Source organism: Calypte anna, chromosome Z (assembly GCF_003957555.1).
Source record: "Calypte anna isolate BGI_N300 chromosome Z, bCalAnn1_v1.p, whole genome shotgun sequence".
In the NCBI taxonomy this organism is placed as follows: Eukaryota; Metazoa; Chordata; class Aves; order Apodiformes; family Trochilidae; genus Calypte; species Calypte anna.
In genome coordinates this window covers 11,083,000-11,101,997 of record NC_044274.1, presented here as the reverse complement: position 1 = coordinate 11,101,997, position 18,998 = coordinate 11,083,000, and the positions used below count along the sequence as shown (strand labels likewise).

At 47.4% G+C, this 18,998-nt stretch overlaps 1 protein-coding gene across 8 annotated transcripts in view; it reads right to left on the bottom strand.

Annotated features, from left to right (window-relative positions):
• The window catches only part of RUSC2 (RUN and SH3 domain containing 2), a 53,852-nt gene extending 38,409 nt beyond the window's left edge, over window positions 1-15,443 (bottom strand). For 4 of the 8 annotated variants that reach the window (XM_030467051.1, XM_030467059.1, XM_030467057.1 and 1 more), the window contains exon 1: window positions 15,128-15,443. The gene's annotated coding sequence lies outside the window, so the exon portion shown is untranslated. Of the gene's footprint in view, window positions 1-1,727; window positions 1,811-12,263; window positions 12,611-15,127 lie in introns of those variants that run through there. The other 4 variants (XM_030467053.1, XM_030467056.1, XM_030467055.1 and 1 more) reach the window with 3 other exon arrangements.
• Between the last annotated feature and the right edge of the window lie 3,555 nt (window positions 15,444-18,998).

Here is an 18,998-nt window from a genome sequence, read left to right as displayed (position 1 = left end):
AAGCTTCTTTTACATTACTGTAGTGCCTTTTCCTAGACAGATTCATCAACATTGTCTACGTGGCATCCCTGAAGTGGGAGATGAGGGAGGCACCACCAGCACTTCCCCTAGTGCCAAACACACCTGGCAGGGACAGGTTGGCTGAAGTCCTTGCTGTCAAAAGGATTCTCAAATCAAGATCCCAGCAAAATGTAGCTACAGCTTGTGATTAACATGCTGCCCATAACCTAGCCTAAATCCCACTGCCTCTGCAAAGCCTCCTTCCTTCCTGAAAAATGGGAACATCTCCTGCAAAAGCGCAGACTCTCTTGCATTCTTGGGACCATGTGAAAGTATTTTTCTATCACTGCTTTCCATCAGAGGCAACTTTGACCTGCTCCATAGGCACGTCAGTGTGGTTCCTGACAGGGCACAGGTAGCCAAGGGACATGTGTGGCTGCCATGGTCAAGGTGTGAACAGGAAGCCCAGAAACAAAGCTTGGTTCCAGGCTGTGCCAGGGGAGATGTTTCCAGCACTGTAGAAGCTGCCCTGACACAACTATTCTGGAGAGACCACTCAAGTTACTGCACTTCACCATCTATCACTGCTTCTACAGCTACTGCCCAGGGCTGAGCAGCACTCAGAAAACAAAGCATCCACATTGGAAAATGCAGCTTCTATGAGCCAAACCAAATTCCATCTCAGAAACTAGGGCTCCCTGAGGAGAAAGTCACAGAAGAGGTAAAAATCATAAAATAGTTTTGGTTGGAAAAAAACCTTAAGATCATTGAGTCTACATGATAACCCAGCATTGCCAAGTTCACCACTAAACCATGTCACTCAGCACCACATCTATACATCTTTAAAATACCTCCAGGGATGGTGACTTCCTAATATCCAATTTAAACCTCCCCTGGCACAACATGAGGCCATTTAAGATTGTTCTATCCCTTCTGTGAAGATACCAACTTGCCTACCATCTCCTTTAAGGTCCCTCCTTCACAGGGTCTCCCCTCAGCCTCCTTTTCTCTAGGCTAAAAATCCTTCAGCTGCTCCCCATGATGTCACACATACACACAGTTTGAAGAAATAAAGAACTGTCACATGCTTCAGTACTTCTTGCTCTTATGCCATCATGCAGCCAGAGCAGCAACCAAATAAAACAAATACAACAGCCTGGAAAATACAACACTTTACAGAAGCTTCTGCCTTTGGGGCCAACACAAAAAGCCATGCCAGGACAATGTTAGACTCATTACGAGAAGTGGTTGCCAATTGTCTTGAATCCCAGACCACTAGAAATCTTTAAAATATCTCTTCTGGTAACATTCAAATCCTATTTCTGCCTGAAAACCCAGCAGGTGGCTCCCACCAAGGGCTCCAGAGGCAGTAGTCTAGGAATACCCTACTGCAGAGAGACCCTTGATGGTCAGACTCACTGATCTCAGACGTTTTTTTCAATCCAAATAATTCTGTGACCCTTACAGAGAAAAGAGCCTTGGGCTGGCAGTGGTCTGTGCAGCCCCTCTGCAATGCCCTGGATCCAGCACCACGGAGGCAGCTCTCCGAAATACCGGGGATGGATCCCTCAGTCCCTCCCAAAGCTTGGGCTCCACAGATGATCGCTGAGATGCTTGTGCCCCATCTGTGCTCCTTGATGCTCCCCCTCTGGAGCCCACACCACCACCTGATCCCATTCAAGCCACAGGGACAAACCCCAAGAAGGATGCAGGAGCAAGGTACGTACCTCCACGCCTGGCTTTCACAGATAGTCCTGCGGGGCTCTGCTCCACCCGAGCTGCAGTAAATGAGACTATTTACTCCCCTTCCTTTTCGCGTCCTTAGCAGCCCCTGGACCCCTGCACGGACAGTCCCATTGTGCTGTCAGCGTTAATTAAGGCAGTCTCAAGCAGACATCTCCGGCTTGTTCAGCTGGGACAGCGGGGGAAGAGCAGCGAGGAAGGAGACAGAGTCTCAGCTGTGGAGCTCTGTGCAGAACAAGGAGCGTTTGTTACCCGGGAGACTCGTTCCCACAGCAGAGAGGAGAATGGAAACTATTTCGGTGCCCTCCCCGGTCCTCCACAAGCATTGCAAATGCTGACGCCAGGAGGTATAAATGCTGGCAGGCTCCGCATCCCTGTCCCTGCCACAGGACACTGGCATTAACCAGCTCAGTGACAGCAATTCCTGCCCTCTGCAGCAGACATGCACACCAGAGCAGATGGAGTCAGGAAGCTGGTTGGTTAAAAATCTGACAGAGCAATGCAGCAGAAGAGGGGCTTCCTGAGAAACGTTCCTGTTTATTTATCTGTTCCCAACACAAACATTTGTATCCTCCCTTTTAAAAACATGTCCAGCATGGTCTCCCTGATCTCTATGTGGCCTTCTGCCCCTGCAGCAAGCACCCCTTGGCTGCATGTGCTTCCCAGGATCTGCCCCTCTCAGCAGCTGGTGGGCTATCCTGGAGCTTCACAGGCAGTAAGGGATTACAGGCACTTGTGAGGAAGAACAAAGCTCTTTCCTGGGGACCATCTTCTAGGAGATAAATTCTCTTTGATCACAGAAATGAGTTGGTGCAAGGAGGGGCACGTGGCAGACTCCACAGTCTCATGCAAGGAGGGGAGAAGGGAAGGTGCAAGCTGGTGATTATGCTCATTAGAGAAGCAGGGTGTTGGAGATATAGGTACCAAAATATGTCTGCCTCTACAGTAACAGGTGTCCCCATCCTACTTGGCCTGAAGAGGTAGGGGGAAGTGCTTCCCACACAGCCCAGCACTGCGGGGCGCAGCGTGGCAAGAGAAAACCGCTTATCAAGCAACATCAATTTCATTAATCATTGGCATCACAAGTGTCAGGCAGGGTTTTGGACATCTTGACAGCTTCTCCCCTGCTCCAAGGGTGTGAGAACTCAAGGCATGAGGCATTCTCCCACCCATAAATTCCAGTAAGGATACACATCCCGTTTTCAGTGCTGGGATGCAGCAGAGCTCATCTTCCTGGGGGAATCCCATGTGCTGCACTCACACTGGATTAGAGTTCTGCCTGTACCTGGAGCTGACAACAGCCAGATCAAACACATCAGGCAGACAGAAAGAAGCCCAACACATTTTTGCCTTGGCCTCAGGCTCCTTCCTTCATCTGCCCTCATGTACTACACCATAACTGGTTGCTAAGGTCAGCACATCTCCACATACAGGAAGGAAGAAACCTTTCCACTTCTACTGCAATTGCAGAGCAAAATCAGAAGCAGCCCAAAATCAGAAGCCACCCACCTATTTGCTGCTAATCTGCTCTGGTGATCCATGAACTGGAAACAGCTCAGGCGCAGATGCCAGCCAGCTGCCTGGGTTGTAGCTTGGACACCAAGCACCAGCCAGGAACAACTTTTCAATCACACCATCAGAAGCAGTGCACAACCTGTCCATACTCCCAATAGCCAGACACAGCCCCAGGGTAGCTCCTTCTAAAGGATGGGTATTTTGATATAGCCCTCGCTACCTTCACTGCATCCAGACTTTTCCAACAAACAGAAAGTGGTACGAGCAACAGCAAGTTCAGTGCCATGAAAACAATCTGTGTCTTGCTGTCTGTGAGTGAAAAAGCAGGAACATGGCCAGGCTATGGCTTCTGTATCATCACAGCCTCATTTTTAGCTTGGCCACAGGAGGGAAGGACATCACTGCTCTTCCTCACATATTCCCACAGTACGTGGCCCACGGACCACTCAGGAGTGAAGTGGGAATAACTCAGTGCCCTTTCCACCTTGCTCACTCATTGCTCGTGGCAGAAATATGGATCTCCGAGGCACAGCAACCTTATCCATCATTACTGAGGTCATTCCAGCACTCCCAGAGAGAGGGACATTGGTCAGAGCTGACCTAAGAGCAAGGTCCCACTCAAATGGTGCAAGGAGGACTAGAACACAGAGGCCATCACAGAAGTGGGAGGTGATGAACACTGTAAAAATCCTCAGGGAAAAAAATTAAATCATTCCCTGTCCCTGCAAGCCTTGACTTCCAAGGTCGAACAGTGTCTCTCTCTCAAACACAGAGATCAATACAGGCTGATCATTACAAATATGTGCTTGACAATTTTTCTATTAAGTTAGAACAAGTATGGGAGTCTTGAATGAGGGGTCAAAAATCGAAGCAGATTGAGAAAAGCACATGTTAGTATAGTGGAAATGCTGCTCTAAGTCCTGAGGTTTCCCCAGGGGGTCACTAATCTACTCAGCCTGCCTTCTGAGGCGATCTGAGGACAGAAGCACAGGAGTCTGTGGGGTTATGCTTGTCACAGACACATTAGCAACAGCAGAACTCACCAGCCCCCCACGATGCCATGATGATCCTGCCCTGTGCCTGCTGCCCAGAACAGCAGTGCTGATGTCTTCAGGGCTAGTGACCCAAGGCAGGAGTTATGCACCAAGTAAGAAAATGGCTTTAGAAGAGAAAACTGTTGATGTTTTAGCTCCAAAACTGGATGTTTCTTGTTGCTTGCTAGCTGTCTTCCATCAGAATTAATTCCCTAAATTTATTCCTCTGATGTTTAAGAGCATTCTCTAAATTTCCAGCTTATCTTTATCCATGCACAGCTCACCCATGTTCATTCCCGTTCCAAAAATGAGCTTTATTGTCAGTGTTTATCCAGTCTGTTTAAAGTTATAACATCTGAGTGCTTTAATCACTTCACATTGTGCAGGCTCTCCATTTCTTTGATCATACCCACAGACTTTCTCTGGACCTGACCCAGTTTGCATACTGCCTTCAGAGGGTGACTGGAAATGTACAATCATCCAAGAGAGGTCCATGCCTTAATACACTAAAATTTCCCCATCTTTGCTACAGATATTTTGTCTAACATGTCATGTCAGATGACATTTATCTTTTTCGTGGATGTGTCATAGCAGCAGCTCATGGTTAACCTGCATGTCACTGATGGACCTGGGTTTTCTCCCATCTCTCTCACTTTGCCTGGTGAGCTCCTAGCTGGAGATGAACTTCTTGCTTACTCCTCATGCACACAGCTGTGTGATTTTGAACTATCCATTTCCCACTTGTATTAGCCCTTCAGAACACCCGAACTTTTCCTCCTGAATAACCCTGAACTGCCATTGATAATGCTTCCTACCCTCCTGTCTTTAGGAAGGGAGACTACCTGCCAGACCTCTCTTTTTATTTAATACTTAGATGTATGTCAATTTGATGAATTGAATAGCTTCCATTTTGAGGCTACTCTCCACCAACAAATTCCCTTCAGGCCAGTAGTTCCTCTTCCTGCATTCCTCTCAACTTCTTCTAGTCTGTTTGCTGTTCCTTACTTCTCTCAAGGGGTACTGTGGACAGAAGAGAATCACATGTGTTCAAGGGCAGGCAGGACAAACACTGGAAAGATCCATTTCAGGTTACTAAGCAGATAAAATATAATACACTTACCTAATTCCCTGAAAAAAAAAAATTAAGATATGATATCTGCTTTACATGCTCTCACTCCTCTCCGCCTGACCAACAGCAACTGCTTTTGGAAAAATACTACTGAGGGGAACCTTCATCCCAATCACCACAGTGGTTTCCCACTCCCTGTTTTAAGGTCAAATCCTCCCTATTGGCAGCAGCTTGATGCCTCATTGCCCAGGAACAGAGGCTTTCACAAGCTCCATAAAAAGTCATGACTACCAGATAGGGTTAGTGCTGGCAAGGCTGCCCACAGGGCTGGGCTGAGTTCCACGCACTGCTACAAGACTGAGATGTCCACAGGAAAACCAAATCCATTCCACATCCAGCTGCCTCCAGTCCCTTCCAGTCCAGCATTCCAGTATGTTCATGATGTTTTTTCTCGGAAAGGGCTGCTATCAACATTCTATAGGCAGGAGACTGGGGCAACGGGGAGAGGTGAATTACTTGGAAATCTGTGGGAATGGAAGATCTGATCCTACAACCCCAGTGCAGATCTTTTAACCCTAGTACTTCGTGCTCCCCAAGCAGGAATGAAATAAAATAGCTTTTAGGCAAAGGTAAATCAGGACCAAAGCAACAGAGCAGCTCCTGAATTATGCCTGAGGTCTCAGCATCAACCTGATAAACTCATAAAGCTGTACAGAAAATCTTCAATTAAAGCAAAGCCCAGACATAACTGATCCAGTTCTGAATGCCTGAAGCAGGAGCTCAGCTCTAATAGCAACACTGCTTCTTCAAGCACTCACTCAAAAGTTGATGATACACTCTTTGGGAACACACACTCTTCCACCAATTAAAGCATTGGCAAAAGAAGCAGAAAGGGTATTATTAAAAAAATACATATACATATATGCATATGGACATATATATGCCTTCTAAACTGGCAATCAATAGCTCTGAGCAGTCCATGGTAACAGTGGATATAAGGGTGTTACTGGCTTCACTCCTACTAAAAATAGTTTCCAAAACAGGATCAATGCTGCCACTACAGCCCAATTTACCTAACCCATTAGTTTCATCAAAGCTTAATAATTCCCCTCTGCCATGAGGAAAGACTTAAGTTGCCACATTACATACTACATCGGAGCTGGTGAATTTGGCAGCCACAGTTTTGCTGTATTCACTGCTTTGCATTCTGGCCTCAAACAAAAATTATTTCCAGCTAAGCAGCTGAAAAGCTGCAGGGCTGAGCTGAATCTGAAGCCCTGAAATGGTTCACTGTCTACAGACCAAGTACAGCCACAGACTGCTGGGTACACAGCATGCACTGCTCATGATAGGTGACTGCTTACAGCTCCTATGATGTACACCAAAGTGACATTCCCTTCCCACTCCAGGGGCATTGCCAGGCTGACTCAAAGTGAGGGTGACTGCACTGCAAACGAGCTGCAGCTGACAGAGACCGCAATGGAAGGGATGCAGCAGGAAAGGGGCAAGCAGAAGGGAAGAAAAACATCACAGACAGACACACCAGAGACCACAGCCAAGAATGGAAAAAGACTCCTGCCCTCCAGTTTCAGTACTGAGTCATAAATATTCCAGTTTTCCAACGCAAAAAATGCAGAAAACCCACACTCACTTCTCTCTGCGCATGCTGAAGTATTTCTCTGCCATCACTGCTCAGGGAAACAACACAAGCCAAGCAGTGGTATATGACAGCTCACCACAAAGTGTCCCCCAGCAGACCTCCTCATTGCCAAATACTCCTACCTTTGCAATGAAATACAGGGAGCAAAGAACCACAATTAGAGACATGTGATACTAATTATGGCTGTTTATACTGTTCCCCCCCCCCCGAATTCTTCTGTTTACCACCCACTGGACATGTAGTGCTGCTCTGCAGTGTTATCTGCCCCAGCTGGCTAAGTTTAGTGGCAAATACAGCAAAGTCTAGACAGTTTGTGGTTTTCTGCAAGGCACTCTGTGATTAAAAGAAGCTATTGAAGATGCACTCAAAAACCACTCACTAGCAGCAATGCTACAGCACCATACTGACAGGCACAGGACTCCAGTGCCACCCAAGAGGCTGCCTGTGCTCCTGAGCACCCTCATCTCACCCACTTATGAAAGCTGAAAAGGGGAGAGGAAAGAGGACCACTGGAAAAACTCTGCTAAAAAGCCTCTGTAATGCGGGATTGCAACTGAACCCAGGAGACTCCATCCACTACTTGTGCTGGTTTTCAGAGGGAGGGGTTGTTTTTCACTCCTCATCTGCACCCATCTACAGTACCAATACTGTTAGCTGACAGGGTAAGGTTTACACATAAACAGCAAATTGAAATAAATTATAATAATTACCATGACACCTCACACAGCACAAATTGCACAGCCCCACCCATAATCATCATGCATGACCTTCTCATTCAGAAAGGATCTGTGGTTACTGCAAATCACAGGCTTTTGCTCTGAAGGAGAAAAACAGTATGCAGGGCTGAATGAATGGGCATGTCATATTCAAGACATGAAGTAATTCTTCCTCTCTGCCCAACCCTGGCACGTGTCTCACGGACACCTTCTATGTGGACGAATTGGTGAGATTTCAAAGACAGCAAAGAAAGCCAGAAAGGAGTAAATTCCAAAGCAAGCAGGCTAGTTCTCTGTAGGAAACTAAGGTGTACATAAAAGCAGTTCTGAAATGTATAAATGGCTGCTGCCAAGACCAAGTCAATAAGCTGTTCTCCATATCCTCAACAACAGGAATAGGCTGCCTGAGGGGTAAGTTTAGGTTAGACATCTATTCTAACAGATTAAACTAGCCATCCATTATACCACCAAAAAACCACAGCAGTCAGAATGCAATTACGTGGCTGCTGGAGGTCTTATTCTTGTATGATTTCTGTTTGACTCAGAGGAGCAGGAAGCCTTTAATGCAAGATGAAAAAACTAGGGCAGTTTATTCCGTGAAAATACCTGAGAAACAGAAACATGCTCTTGAAAAGACACATCAAACCTGCAGGTGAAGACTGAGCAGGAAAGCATTCCATGCCAGATGATCCACTAGCTAGTCCACCTGTCTCTTAAGAACAAACTCTGGGTCAGCTTTTTCCTAGGTCAAATGTGTTGAGTGACAACTTTCAGCCAGTGGATTCCTCCTCCTTCCATCCTTCACAGTGAAGATACTTTTTTCTCTTTAATTGGGTCTTGTTGAAGACGAGCCTTTACCCCCACTGAGAACCCTCCTAAGTTTCTCTCTGGTTATGACAACCCACCTAATACAGCAGGCTGTACTAGAGGTCTCCATGTCAGGTCAGCACACAATTCATCAGCCTTTTGGTGGTGTGGCTAAACACTGGCTGGTGTTTAACCTGCTGGACGTAGCTGCTGTGCAGCCAGCTGTGCAAGGACCACCTCCTTCCAAAGACACATTCAGCCAGCAGGAAGCCATCCCATATGCAGGCAGGCAGACAGAACATGGTAGTATGTGGCTGTCCACTGTCTGCAGCAATTTTGCTCATATTGGAGAAAGGCCCACAGCAAAGAAAATCCTATATGGATGAAGGGTAGAATGGGTGGAAATCTCACCACATTCTTTGAAACAGAAGGGAGAGGCAAAGCTCAGGCTCATAGAACTGAGGCATACTGCTCCACAGCGTTTGCCATGGAGGTATCTCTGCACTTCACAAACTGCTGGAAACAGTGGTGTGAGGCTCTGGTGCCACACAGAAGAGATGAGAAATGTCTTGCAAAGAGGTGTTTTAAGAAGACAAACAAGGTCATGTGTCCCCATGCATGCCAGACACATTCCAATCAAGGGAAAAAGAGCATGCCAGGGCGGAAAGAGCTCCAAAAGAGCCCTCATGAGCTCAGTAATGCCTGATGATAGACAGAACCTTGGCCCAGGCCTAATAATAAGCAGCAACCATGATGACTCAGAGACCTCTTTGTTAGCTGGGCATGGAAGAGACAGGAGGAGCAAGCAGGAAGCCCCTGATGAAGGACTGATTGCCCAGAGTATGCTTCTGGAAAAAGAAGAAACATACTTTTAATCTCAATGACGTATTTCCATCTCCAGACAACCTGAAGTCTGTGCTTCTAGTGAACACTTAAGCAAGCACTTCATCCTGTGCACTAACCCTGTGTGTACCTCTCAACACACAGCAAGGAAAGGAGAAGACCAGCAAAATGGGGAGACAGGGAGAAGGGCTAGAAAGGGCTGAGCAGTCCGAGCCAGAAGAGTGCTCTGGTCTCACCCATTCTCTGTGCAATAATTGCAGAAAACTCTTGGTCACATGCTCCAACAGGACCTTCTCCCCATCCCTGGGAACACCTGCCAGAATCAGTAATCCTGCATCAGAGGAGGTGAAGCACGGAGTACCAAACAGCACTTGTGACTTTTTCAGCAATTTTTGCATGCCTGCTGCTTTCACAGCAACTTCGTCTATCAGTTTAAAATAAATATGGCCCTTCTGCAAGTACTCAGAGAATGCAGAAGCATCTGGCCCTTCTTCCACAGAGCGAGAAGCTAACACAGATGTATCTGGGGATGCAACTATGGAGGCCAAGGAGGACTACAGAGGGATTAATGCTGTAGTCCTAAACTCCAACATTTGAAAGAGAAGTGTGGTCTCCCCTGACCATCTCACTGCTGCTCTCAGACCAAAACCATAAGGCCAAGCACTGCCCCCAAGTGTGCTGCCAGGAGACACCTTGGTTCACCTTCTTCTGTATGCAAGGCTCCATGTATTAAGATGTGTGACAGAAATGAGGACTGCACTCCTACAAGGAGTAACTTCTCTTACATCCCATATTGGACCAGGCAAGAGTGAAGTCTCACCACCTATATGCAAAAGGAGCATTTCTGTCTTCACACAGAGCTTCTTTGAGGATGAGCCCTACCAGAAACATTCGTGTGAGGTCTGAGCTCCATACACTTAGCACAAAGACTCAGTGGGGTCTGCTGCATTCCAGTGGGCTTTTCCAGCACACAGCAGGGTGAGAGCAGCTGAACTGAATACCTGGCACAGAACCTGACCAACAACAGCCAAAACCCAGCCTGAGAGAAACAAACAGCAGCTTCCAGCTCCTCAGTGGGATGGTGCACAGCTCCTCAGCAGCCTCTGCAGTGTGGTCCAGTTTTCAGGCACCAACCACACCGTGAAAAAGGGCAGAATTTTGGAATTACTTTCCTAATTATATGGATAGCAAGAATGTCCAGAGCTACAGCTGTTAATTCAACATGCAGATTTAATAAGCCTCCCACAATGAAACTAATCTCTAGCTACTAGTCCTCAGGATAAACCTAGCACAAGGCCAGAATTCTTTTGTGTGCCACTGCTACTACATCCCAAGACCAGCTCTGGCCACCAGCAGTGACCTGGCAGGCAGGCTAGATTAAAGCTCAGGTTAACCCCTCCAGGAATTTGCTGTACCCCTCATAAGACCTAGCAATAATACTCAGAACACACAGGGAAAGCTCAGTAGCAAATAACCCAATTAGAAGTGAAATTTCTCATCTTCTTGGTGACCAGCACACCTGCTGAACCTGAGGGTCAGTGTCCTCTGTGTTCAGGAGGGCAGCAAGAAAAAGGAACACACAGAGGGATCCCTCCTGCTGCCCCTGCCAGGGTCTAGGGCTGCTCTCCATGGAAGATTCCCAACACTTTGACTGAAACCACGCCAGCATTTGGGCAGAGCTTGGTGTTATTTTTAACACTTGCTCACATAACTCTTTAGATGAATCCTGGGAAGAGCTTGTCACCAAAATAGTATACTGTGGGCCCTATTTATACACCTATTGGCAGCACAGCAGAGTATGCTAAGGAGGGAAAGCCAGACGACCCCCTTGCCTCTTCACAGCTTCACAGGACATAGGGGGGTCCTAAAACATGGCTTGTTGTTTAGGCTCGTTACCAGAAGTAACCATCACTTGCACAAGGCCTGCAATCCTTGCCCATCCTGTTTAGGAGACTCTCATCCGTGTGGGAAGGAAGCCCAGATACATCATGAAGATGTGTACAAAGGCAGGCACACCCCAGCTGCTGTGAAAAAGGGAACAGCTGTGCCTGAACACCAGCTAGGTCAGGGGAAAATTCTGCTGCCTATTTTCTCTCTCCTTGACCACTGCAGGGAAGTCCAGCAGGGGTTGGGTTTCTTGGTCATCACCTCTTTTCCCTGCACATTCCCAGTATAGGTGAGAGGTAGTGGGGGAAGGTGCAGAACTAAATGCCAGTGAGGTTTGCTGTAAAGCAGGCAGCAGATTAAGAAGACTGACTCTCCTCATCTCTAGGGACAAAAAGCAGCCTCAGGCCTCTCTGTATCAAAACATCTTGCCCTAGTGGACTGCAGGGGGAAAAAAATCCTTTTGACACTATCCAGAGAAAGAAGATTCTTCCTCTGTCTAATTTTCTGGGGTAAAAATAACTTCCCTAAAGCCATTTCCATGCCCATTAAATCTCCTTGATTTTTGTCTTCCATGAGTTTCTTCTGCTTCCTTTATCCCAAGACACAGTCAGACTGCTCTCTGCTTTCATGTCTCCCCGAGAAGCAAGTAACAAGACCTGCAGAGAGTGCACAAGGATGCTGCACCAGAACAGAGAAGACAGACAGGCTCTGGAGAACCAGCACACCATCCTGGAGCAGAAAGGAAGACTGGGTTTGATTTTCCTGTGTGTAGGTAAAAAAGCGAATGGATATACGCATTTTCTTCCAATGTACCAAAGGCTACAGCCTAAGCAGCATGCCGGTTGTCCATCAGAGCTACAGAGCGAGGCAAAATAAAACCACAGACAGACAGACACAGGCACACTACTAACAGAGGCACGCTCTCTGGGCAGAGGCAGGGCTGGCCACATCACTTTTCAGCAGAACAAGCAGAAGGGATCAACTCCTACCTTGCCAGACACAATCTCCCCAGATCGTGGGCTCGGCTTACTGCAGCAGGAAGAATATAGCACACCAAGCCAGCGATAATCCCAAGCAAACCCAGCTTTGTCCCCGTGCTGGCTCAGGGATCAGCGATTCGTGCTGCGGGGAGGCTCTGCGGGCAGCTCCCCGGGTGCTGCTGCCGGATGGCGGGCAGGAGGCAACATGACGAGGCACTTTTTCCAGATGGGAGCTGGCTCAGGGATCCCTCCTGCTGCCAGTCACCTGCCTCTCCTGGGGCAAGACGGTGCCAGGGTGCTGGTGGCACTGGTGGAGCGTCTGGGCAGGAGGGAAAAGCAAAGCCCGCGGGCTGCCGGCAGAGCAAGGGCCAGATTGCTAATGAAAGCCCCAGTGTAAATACAGATGCGCTCTGGAGAGGACTATGGCAGAAATGCAGATCGTGTTACGAAGAGCCATTTACAGCAGGCTCAGAAAGAAGCCAGGGTGATGGGGCTGTGCGGGCTGGCTCCACTGCCTGCCTGGATCAGGCAGGCATGGGGGTGGGAAGGCAGCTGCCTGCCAGGGGAGGCTGTGGGGTGAAGAGACCACTAGTGAGGGGCACCCCCCCCACCACCACCCCAGCTTTGTGCTCTCCAGCAGCTCCCACAGCTCTATACACACCACTTGCTAGTGGGAATGCAAGCCTGTGTGATTTTCCATCTTATGCCCTATCTGGGACATCACCTTCCCACACCTTCCCTGGAGCACGGTGCTACAGCAGTCCTCCACACCTGGCAGAGGGACTGAGATCCCTGCACTGCTCCATCCCTGTGTGTGACCTGCTCATAGTGCAGAAGCCCATTCCTGGCACTCTGCCCATGCTCAGGGACTCCACATCTTTGGGACTTATGCATCTCTCTCCGATTTCACTGCCTTGGGCATCTCATGTTAGGATGCTCAGGGACTCCACATCTTTGGGACTTATGCTCATCTCTCTCTGATTTCACTGCCTTGGGCATCTCATGTTAGGATTCATCTTTCCCTGCCATTTCAGGACCACTTACAAGCTGGACTGCAACCAGATTTACACCAAATAAGGAAGATGGGGGATAGGGACTAGCGTGGCAGAGATGCAATGTGTCAAAGGGCTTGGGGGGTTTGCCTCGATTGTGCACACAACAGGAACCAGAAGTAAAGGGGTTTTCAATTTTCAGCCACTGCTGAATTAAGTAAGTACCAGGAGACCTCATCAGGAGGCTGAGGAGCAGCTTCAGGACGCTTACCACAGCAGGCAGAGCCGATTTTCAGTAAGCCTGGTGCCAGACGATAATAGAGCTTGCACCAGTGACCTCTGTGTGCAACTGCTGACAAAGAACAGGGAGTTCAGGTAGTTAATGTAGTGACTGAAGTCTTTTCTGCAGAGGCTGGAGGGGGTTTGTGTGTACCTCCTTTGCAAATATGTTGTCTAGTCTCAAAGGAAGAAGTTAGAAAACAGCTGACATGAGCCAATTGCCTCAGTGAGTGCTGTTAAGAACCTAGCTTCAAGAAGAACACAGAGACCCCGAAGTAATAGATATATGTCCTGGTGGTACCTGCTAGAGCGGTGAAGACAGCCAAGCATGACTGTCCCTGCAGGACAGGAACATCATCTAGTTGGAAACGGATGATTCCTGAGTCTCCCCTCCAACCCAAACCATTCTATGTTTCTATGATTAAGAAATACTCCCTGTTAATGACAGCAGCCCGGTTATATTGTTAGTCTCCTCTCTCCAGCAAGTAGCTGGAGTACCTGGCAGAGGTACTACCCCTCCACACAACAGGGAAAGCAAGGTTATCTGAATTAAAAATCCCTGTTCCAGCACATCTTCTCTTCCTTATGCTGACAATGTCTGCAATGAGAGAGATGCTTTATGCTGTCCCACTCCATGGTCAAGAGATTCTCCACCACAGCCCAGCCCATCTGATTTTGGAATGAGATAATTCTCCTGTCATTGAACTACCCTAGCAGAAAAACAAGAACAAAAACAAAAAACAAAAACAAAACAAAAACAAAAAACAAAAACACCCAAAACCAAACCCAAAACAAACAAACAAAAAAAACCAAAACCAAAATGGGAGAACTTCTTGATATAAGAGCCCCAAGGTCTGTATGAGACATAATACAGCTAAAACTTCAGAACCAGGTATTCATCAACATGGGCTCCACACAGTAAGCTGCTTTTTCAAATTTGACAAGCCTTTGTGACCTACACCCAGGTATTGACAAACTGGGACAGTGCTCTCTGTGGATGAAGCAACTTCAGTGACAAGCTAGTTCAATGCTACGAAAGACAACACTGAAACCATATTTCTGTCAAGTTGCTGCTGCAGTCAAACTGGTCTCAGCCAGGGAATGGCAAACCACCAGATGATCCCAGAGGGTTTAAAAATAATTTTCAACAACCCAGGCTCAAACAAGGCAGTTGAGAGTGTTTAGGTCAAGGCTGCAATCAGGCTTACCACAGCATCAACAGCATCAACAACCCTGCCAAGGCACAGGTAAATGACAGCTGTGCAGCATCCACAACATCCCAGGGGCATGAACATTGTCCTTGGCTGGGGAACCCCCTCTACAAGCCCTCCTCTGTGCTTTCTAACCACACCCAGAGAAATGGAGAAAAGTGATACCAAAGGAAAATGGGGTTCAGCATCCAGACAGCCTGGCTCCACCTCAGCCTGACCCACTGCCCATGTTCACCATGCACGGGGGGATTTCAGCCATTACAGGAGAGGATGGGCGCAATCAAGCACCACTTCACAAGAGTTTAGTTTTCCAGCTCAGCTACGTAAAACCTAAAGCAGAGGTTCGGTGCCTCAGATTACCCCACTGTGAAATAAGGATCATAGCACTTACCACGCTGCTGCAGATGCTGGGAAGTTAACTTCATTACAGGATGCTGGCAGCCTGCAAAAAGTAACAAGTATTCTGCAAGACCCTTTTTCAACCAATGAACCAGAGACTGTCTTTCAGCTTCCTCAGGCATACGACTTAGTACACACAGCTTTCTCCACCCTCACCATGACAGGAAAGCTGCAAAGACAGGGATCCCTGTTACCCCCCAAAAGCAGGACCTTCTGTCTCTCCAGCAGTTGCATCCAAGCCATCTGCCAGGCAGGAATGCGATGCACCAGCCCAGCCTCGGCCGAGCTGTCAATGCAGCGGAAGGGCTGGGGCTGCACTGCTCTGGAATTCCAGCAACGCACAAACACCCTGTCAGCCACAACCAGGAATGGACTCCTCCCTGCTCCGGACCAGGCTGAATCACTGGAAATACCAAAACAATGATGAGGTCACGTTCCCAGAGCAAGGAGCTGGAGCCAGATATAGCCGTGGGGAGAAGCGTGCTAAAAAAGGGACTTGGTGTACAGGCTGGAGGCTCTGGCAGACAGGCACCCTGGGTATTATGTCTCGTTTAAAAACAGCTTGAGCCTGCCAGGAGACTTTTTTAACTTTTCCCTTTTTTTTTTGGTTTCCACTGTGGGGAGCACAACAGGGGCTATAAACAGTTCATCTGTCCCACTGAAAGAGGCGCAAGTATTAGAGCTTGTGAGTCTAGATTTGGAAGAACAAAGCAGAGGTAAAATTATGACTGGATTCTGTGTCCAGTGTTTCCGAAATCTCACCCTGATACCAGGTTCAGGCTTAAGCAGTTAAGAATACCCCTGCTGAATGTCAGACAAAAATCATATGGCCACTACTGTCTGGTTCCTCTTGCTACAGCTCAGCTATCATCCATGAAAAAACCAAACACTGGTTTACTAAGTTTTTCAATGCGGCAAGTGGCAAATAACAGTGGCTCTGCTATTTCCCCTAAAACGAGCATCTAAAGCACTGCATCAGGACCAGACTTTTCAAAGCAGCGCAGTTCTAGCCTTACCAGTTTCTCTGTGGAGTGAAACTAGAGATATTTTGGTACTTAGACTGTAAGGAAATTGCAACATAGGACTTGGAAAGGATAAAGGAATTCACAACAGAATTCGCAATAGCTTGTTCTTTCCCCTCGCTGTAGAACAAGACATTTGGATGGGTAACAAGAACACTCATAGTTATACCAAGAAATGGCCCTAAGAATCCAGATTTTGTTCCATCAGGACATAAACCACATCCTAATCAGAAGCCAAGTGGAAACAAAGATAGGAAGATAAGACCAGACAGCTGACACTTGGCAGGCTGGTCAGTAGTCATGGAGATGGCATACTCTGCAACCACCAAAGTGTCTGGCACACTGAACTGATGGGTTATGCCTGCACTACTCCTTTGCTTCTGCAAGGGCTTCAGATTTCCTAATAAAACACATAAGAAAATCTGCAGTGAGATGTGCACAACTCCCACAGGAGCTCCATTAGACCAGAAGTACTCAAAGCTAAATCAGTTAATTTTCACCCCACTGGATCAGTGTGTTCTGGTAACAAGCATCACCACATTGAGTCACACCAACAACTCCTCTGGTAAAAAGCCCCATCCTTAATATTTTGGTACTGAGAGGTACATATCACAGAGTACAGAGTGATGTCTCCTAAGGCCATACTCTTTGCATAGCCCACAACAATCAGCAGCAAAGGAACTTCTAGAGCTGGAGGTTGCATACTGTCCACCACGTTTAACAGTCACTGAAATGTGTCTCTGCCATTGAGGTGTCTGGTTCCTTTTGGAATCTGTGTGTATTTTCAGCCTTCATGTCATCTCGTAGCAACGTGTTTTGCAAATCAACTCTGTTGAAAAAGAACTTCCTTAACCTCCTGCCTAATAAATAACTTGCCAGATGTTCTTCCTCTGTTGAGAGGAAAGATCCTTCCTTACTCAACTTTTCAATCACTGTGCACTATCTTTTAGGCCTTTACTCTTCCCCACTATCATCTACTATTTCTTGTTTAATCTCCCTTCCAACAGAAGCTATTCCTGCCCTGTAACCATCCTCATTCCCCTTTTCTCTATCATGATTAAGTCTACACAACTCATCCTGAGAGACATTGACCAGACTGCATGTGGTATGCAAGGTGCAGACATAACATGAATGTATACCTAAGTTTACAGGACTACATACCAGTACTCCTTAGTTAATTCTTTACTTTCAGTTTGAGGCCTGCCTTTTTGTCTACAGCTGAACATTGAGCTGATGTGCTCAGACGATCCAGGGTGACACCAAAGGGTTGGTTGTGGGCAGTGAGAAACTGTTCACAAATTGCCATCACACGCATAAACTTGTGCATTTACCACCATGAAACAATGTTTGTTGCTTTATCATGCCAACAGTTCTGTGAGATACAGCCATATTTCTACAGACAGCTTTTGATCTCACTATTCAGCCTAACTTAGAATCATCAGAAAACTCCTGTTTTCACTTTGCCTTTCAACCCATAGCTGGAGGTGTTGCACAGTATGTGTCCCACAGAGATCCCCACGGGATTCAGACACTGCAGGCAGTGATTCACTGCAGAACCTGGTGTTTACAAGGAGTGCTCCAAGCACAGTGGCCAGGGATGCTCGGTCTCAATGGAATCTACCCCTGTGGCCTGATGGAAGGAGCTGCACAGGCATCAGAAGGAGCAGCCAGCTGCACACCTGAACTTGAGCTGGCGCAGGGCCATGCACAAGCAGACATCTGTGCCAGCTACTCCACAGGCTTTGAAAGGCTCAGGCTCAATGCTGTGTATATGGTAGTACAATCATTACAGCAGTAGGATAAACACACTATAAATCTCAGCACTGGGATGAGATTAGCAGCACATCAAATCTGCATTCAGATGCCACCATCTAAACCAGTGTCTTGCCCTGGCGTTCCTGCAGGACCCTGGTGCAGTTTGAACCACCCACCGTGAAACTAGCTGACCAGAAGTTCTTCTAGTGCATGGCACAAATGAGCTGCCCAAGAAAAACATAGGAAGTAGTTTCTGCAAAGAAATTGAACTAGCAGAGAGGCTGAAGGCATCCTGAGGCTGTATCCTCTAACAACAGCCTTTACAGGCTGTGCCAGAGAGGTACTGGTGCCAGAACATTTTTACCAGAAGCCCAAAAGCAGCCCATGGGGAAAAGTCCTGAAGGACATCATGTGACTGGTACCCCCTGCTCCCAAACTCTGGCAATGAGGTCAGCACAACTAATGCCATTCAGTGAGGGTAACATTCATTTTCTATGACCCAGGGGGTCATGTACTCATTCCTGTCTACTCATTATCAGGTCTTGAACGTCCTGTGCACCGAGCAGACAAACCAAACAACCTTCTTCTTCCTCTCCTTACTAGCCTCAAGAAAATGAAGCTTTAATTGTAACTGTGATTTAGTGCCAGGGATCCCTAAAAGAACATGTCAGTGTCAGGGAACAGACACAAACTCACATCCACAGCTCCACTGAGTATTCAGTTGGAAGAGCAGAGTGTAGGACAAGACTGAAGGGCTATGAAGATGCTGATCAAATAGCAACCCCAGTCCCAACAGATGTGAATTGTAGAAACCGGTATTTCCAGTACAGGCAAACAAGACAAGAATGTGAAGAAGATGAGGAGAAACTGTGGGCTTCAGATGAGCAGAAAAAAATTATAAGCAAAACCACAGACATGGAAGAATCCCATGGAACCCCCTTCCAGAAATGGAGGAATAGAGACCCACACCCAACAAACCTCAGGAAAAAACAAACAAACTGCCATGTGTCCAGGCTTGTGTAAAGAGCTGGGAACTAAGTGTTCAGCAGAAGGCAGGTGACAATGTGCAGGGCAAAGCAGAACTGG